The 5,656-nt window shown below is 49.4% G+C and overlaps 1 long non-coding RNA gene across 1 annotated transcript; it reads left to right on the top strand.

Annotated features, from left to right (window-relative positions):
• Positions 1–1,534: 1,534 nt before the first annotated feature.
• On the top strand, positions 1,535–3,892 carry LOC135241718 (uncharacterized). Its single transcript, XR_010326095.1, has 3 exons — positions 1,535–1,578; positions 1,710–2,629; positions 3,653–3,892. It is a non-coding gene; the product is annotated as an uncharacterized LOC135241718 (long non-coding RNA).
• The last annotated feature ends 1,764 nt before the right edge of the window (positions 3,893–5,656 follow it).

Here is a 5,656-nt window from a genome sequence, read left to right as displayed (position 1 = left end):
AGGAAACCAGCTGTTGCAGTTAATGGAGTTGAATCAAAAACCTCAAGATCTGCAATGCAGTGAAAATGCACCACATATCCCCTACCTATCTCCCAGTTAAATCCTGCTTTTAGAAATCACCTGGGAGATGATGAGAAGGGAATGCAACACACATGCTTGAAATTATATAAATCTTTTTTTATTTTTTATTTTTCTGGGTTTCACTTTTTACGAGCAGGATTTTTGCAGCGGCGTCTTATTTTTGTAAGGCGGTCACTTGCCCCTCTCCTTATTCTGCCAAATTAATTCTATATGGATGTTTCATGCATCGAACTGAGAGGCAAAACAGGATGAGCGTATGTAGCATTATGTCATTTTTTTCCCCCCCCGTTCCCGAAGGTGCTATCAATGTTATTGGTATTATTATTTTAGTATCAAACTCAATTCCAGCATCAACTCTGGCAGCCGTGGCAGTTTGCTATTGTTCTCAGGGGTGGATGATATAGAGTAAACATTCTGTCCGCTTTGAACTCCGCAGAAAGCCGGGGAGGCCGCGGGCGGGAATCTTTTTGAGTGCGGCTCCAAGCGATGATGCCGCTGTTTGATTCATTTTGCCTGCCGGCTTTTGGGAAATTGTGCTGACATCGGCTTGACATCTGGACATCCTGCGCCGGCCTGTCGATACGCCGGTGAGTTACGGGCCGAAGCGGCCGCGAGCCAAGGATACCGCGCGGGGCCCACACAGCGCTCGCTGGGTTTTTTCCGAGCGCGCCGCGTCACGAGCGTCGCGTCCGATTCGGGGACGATGACGTCGTCTATCGGGGTGGGGGGTGGGGGGGTGGGGGGCGAGGGAGGAAGTCCAGGAGAGGGTAGCGTGAGGCTACTCGCGGCTGCGTTGCGTTGCGTTAGCCGCGCGCTGCGCAGCAGTGTCCGCGGGGGGCACGGGGTGTCAGAGCCGCCTCGTCGGATGTGCAAGGCTGTTAACTGCAGTCCAAAGGTCGCCCTGCGCTCGCGGCCGAGGCGGACGTTAGCGGAGTCGGCGGTGACGTGTTCCCGTGGCCGACGGGCGGCCGGCCGCGCGGGGCCGTAGGTGCGGGTCGGGGGCGGGCCGGTGCTGCTGGAGGCCTGCCCAGTCACAGCTCACTTTGGACGCGCTGCGATAGCGCGCGGCCGCCAGAGCGGGAAATTTGGGCTCGGGCCCAAGCGGTACCTCACCTATCTGGCGATAGGACGGGGTCCAGAGGGCCTGTCCTCAGCTGCTCTCCGTAACCTTGGCTGTCGACGCTGGCGCTCAGGAGTCCCCAAAAAACCCCATGCCATTTTCACGCCGTCCCACCATGCATCGCGTGAGCGCCGCCGTTTGCATCACCGGCGAAACGAGCCTCTCGGCTCTTCCCTCCGGGGCGACCGAGTGACCTTACCGCTGCAACGTATGTCCAGCTCTCCGCAGATATTTTATCGCTCTCGGATTTGAAATTCGCTCATATTCACATTTGGACGTCGTTAAGTGCTCTTATTTGTGAGGGGTGGGGGGGGTGGGGGGGGTAGTGGGGTGGGGGGGGGTGAGGGCGGTGAGAACAGGCTCAGGGATCGCCTGAGGTGAGCAGATAAATTTTTGTGACAGAAACCCTGTCCTTTATTCAGCCTCAGGGTTACGAAACACTAAAGATAAAAACCGTTGAAGTGTCTTTCCTTCATCTCTCTAATGGTTTTCTTACTTCTTTCTACAGCGCTTTGACCCACTTCCTGGTTGGCCTGAGGAAGGTATTCCTCGAAAAGCCAGTTGAGGATCTAGTGCGCATAAATGTGATTCGCTGCATGCGGCTTGTTTCAGGTGAATGGATCCCGGATAATCTTTAGTCTTTCTGTTGAGTTATCTGTTAAAAAAAAAGGGGAAAAAAAGCTAGTTAGCACTTGTCTCTGGAGGTAATGAGCACATCAGTGCCACACTCACACAGTGTGCTGTTTGAACAATGAACAGCAGGTGTGCGATGATGTGGTCTTGATAACCTGCAGTAACCTGCGAACACCAGTAGAGGGAGGCAGTCTGCAAATGACCACGGCCAGGACCCTGGAGCCGAACTCTGCGCTGCACCCTATTTCTTACGGTCTCTGGTTGCACCACGGTACCTCGGTCTGCTATAATGGAGCTGTTGCGTTTTGGGTTTAAAGCGTAGGTTTGCAATGATGTACCCGTCTCTTATACTTTAGAATATTCGTTTACTGGCTTTCGTTTCCTGGTGACGGTGAAGCCGTGTGTAAATCTGAGGGCTGTGTTCTGTTCTGTGACCCCTCAGCAGACCGTGGCCTCTTATTCCTCTTGTGCAGATGCGCTGCTGGCAGAAAGCAGCCCTCAAGTCACGCCATTCCAAGTTCTTTATTTGTGAAGAAGCAAGTCCCAAATGAAAGCCATCCCAGGCCACGGTCCAATCACACTCCAGCTGGTCACGTTCGTGCAACTGGATAAACAGAGCCCCCTACTGCGTTGCGTACGCCGCTCCGTGCTGTTTCATCAATAACCCGTTTCTGAACCCATCTTCGGATTCCATTTTCGGATACCGTCGAGTCTCTTAAAAGCCATTTACAAGCACAGGCTTTGAAGAGGCAAACCACCATGACACTCCGTAATCTCCATGGAGGTGGCTAATAAGTAAGTGTATACCTCTGATGGAACTGCATGACCCTGATTGTATTTTAAATAAAATATGTGTTTGTTTGTTTTGTGTTTTTTTTTTGTATGTTTGCTTCCTTGTTGCCTAGCCGATGTGTAGAAAGTGATCACTTAAATCATATTTTAGCATACTTTTGCAGTTCAATTGAGCAGGTTCAGCTTTTAAAATGTCTCCTAATTATCAGTCATTTAAATTCTAGCTATTGTTCTTTGACATTCACTTTGACAGACGTGAGAACAAATGAACATCCATAAATGTGTTTATATGACATTGTAATGGTGCCAGACTAAATTTAACACATTTTTAAAGATTTTTACACTAACAAGACTGCAGTCATGTCTCTTCACACGTGCACACAGACGAGATGCTGTTGTCACAGGCTGTTTAAACTGTGAGCTTGGCAGCGTTTTTGGCGGAAAGGGGGGCCACTCCTTCGCGTTCGAGCCGACGGTCGTTCGTTAGGCCCGGTTCCCGATTGTTTTCATTCCTCACGCTCGCCGAGCTTCGCGTTTCGGCATCGCGTCTATCTGTGACAAACAACCGTGGGCCGCGGCAAGCTCGCGGAGGCCTTTCTGCGCGGTGCATCAGGCGTCTGAATCACCCGCTATTGTTCTCTGGATCTCGACTGTGGTGAGCTTTTCCTTCTGCTGAGAATGACACGCTATGTACTTCCGCCCCCCCCCACCCCCACCCCCCCAATTCCCAGCCAGCCCACACAACCAATCATGTGCAGCCCTGTGGTTTACTCTTTAAAGGTTAACCAATGAGGAGGCCTGACGGAAAGTTACTGTAACGAGCCATCGGGAGCTCTGTGCTGCCCATCCTGAGGAAATGGTTTCAGAGCCGTGTGTGACAGGTTCCCTGACAGAAAGAGGCAGTTAGGGCAGCGCGAACTGCGGCGTTTAGAGCACTGGGCCGCCACGCTCGCGAAACACGATTTTGAATTCTGTGTGAGAATTCAGCCGGCGTAACACATGTCTTTCCCTCCTCGTCTTCTCCAGCAAAACTGCCGGTGAAGCCCCACAGCTGTACACGCGGATTCCTGAACGCATACGAGATAAAACCACTCCAGCGGCTAGCAAGAGCGTGAGCTAAGCAGACCGCGATGTCCAGATCGAGAGGGGTTCTGAGTTGGCGTTTCTGCGTTTTCAGTCTTCTAACACAACCCCCTTTTTGCCCAAACACTGGAAAGCAGAGACATCTGAATGTGATCAAATAAATAAATAAACAAACCCCCCCTACATTGCAGGCCTCTAGCTCTTGGTTATCAGCTTTCGAGAGAAGTTTCCCTTCAGCAGAACAGGACTGGCCAGATTCAGGGAGGGGAACTGCAGACCCAAGACCCATCTGACAGTTGGATGATTCATTAATGCAAGGCAGGCCTTGGAAGGTAGGCAGCTTTCAAATCGAAAAACCTGAACAGAGTCTACATGTACATGTCATTACCGTAGACTCAGCCTTCTTCACAGTGCTAGAATTTTTTTTAAATGCCCCATGCCTAATGAGTTAACTCACAAATAAAATCTCAAAACATTCTTACGCAGGACCCTTTGTTTAGTAACTTATCCCAAAGTCATTGTCGCGTTACAGATCTAATGCTTTGTAAACATTCTTTTGAAAGAGCCACACAATGGACCATGTGAAGAACAGCAATGAACTTGAAAGACAAGCTCGGGTGCAATAGGCCCATGTAAAACCTGTCAAATTTGTCAAACGATGCGTACGCGAGTGGGTAACGTTGTTTTCGTTTCATTATAGCGCTCCCTTGGAAACCTGGTCCCCTTGGAAACCAGGCGGATTTGCTCGGATTTACACCCGGCAGTTAGGGTTAGGGTTAGGGTCCTATTAGGCCCAGGAGGCCTATTTTCAGTTTTTCTCAATGGATTGTGCCGTTCGCTTCCGTTTAATGTTTACCTATGTTGTATCAGTGACAACAACAACAAGAATCTTATAATAAGGACGTCATGTAGGCATGATTGCATGTGCTAGTTATGGATTCATAACTCTCAGGTTCTCTTTGTGTGTTTGTGTGCGTGCGTGTGTGAGGTCTCTGGTGCTGTGTATGTACAATGCTCTTTTTTTACACCAATGCCTTCATACCCATAAATAATTTTAATATTTTCGCTAATCTATAGCGATGTCTGGTCAAAGTGTTGACTTAGCAAAATATACAGCTACTGCAGAATGTTGTTTCCAAGCAGCTGCTCTGCGTAAAATTCTAGAAGGGGGCTGTGGTAACAATCTTATGCCCTGGATGGGGTTGGGGAGGGCGGCAAGGGGGCTGAACTGCCCAATCTCACGTCACAGAAGGAGAGTGGGAAAGACATGGTGATATAGAGAAAGATGGCGGGGTTGTCTCTAAATTCATTAATTCAGAGCAAGGGGAAGATTCTGGAAATCATGCGGAAGAATGGCACTCCAAGAGTGAGATGCAGGGAATTCCACCTGTCTGTGAAGATGTCTGTGATGGTGTTTGAGGATTTCTGGAACAGGCTTTCCCGGCTGGTCTCTAATGACTGCCTCTTCTTGAATCCCGTCTCTCCTGAGTGTGTTACGTCTCGCAAAACTACTGACAGGACGTGCCGATAAGTCACGTGAAAAATGATGGTTCCTGTGTAGGCTTAACAGCGAAACGGTGGTTCCTGTGTAGGCTTAATATTCAAACGCTAGGCTAAAGCCTGTTTAGTGGCCGGACTAACCATGAGAAAGCATGTTTTAAGTGCGGAGTATGTGAGGAGCATAAAGTGCTCAGCGTTAAGACGTGACTCTTGTCGATAATGCCATTCCTGAACAGATTTGCTTGGTAAAAATACATGAATATCCTCACACACACGCTGGCCGGGGGGCTATTAATACCCTGTAATCGGGTAATTGCTGACACATTTCCATGTAAAGTGCCTTAGTGTGAATTTGAATTACTGCATGACGTAAAGCTTCTTAAACCACCACCCCCCCCCCCCTTTCAGTGCATTAAAGTAGTCAGCTGTTATGTCCGACCTCTGTAT

The sequence above is a fragment of the Anguilla rostrata genome, chromosome 16, assembly GCF_018555375.3.
Source record: "Anguilla rostrata isolate EN2019 chromosome 16, ASM1855537v3, whole genome shotgun sequence".
NCBI lineage: Eukaryota > Metazoa > Chordata > Actinopteri > Anguilliformes > Anguillidae > Anguilla > Anguilla rostrata.
Note: the sequence above shows the minus strand (reverse complement) of the source record. Positions and strands in the feature narration are given on the sequence as shown.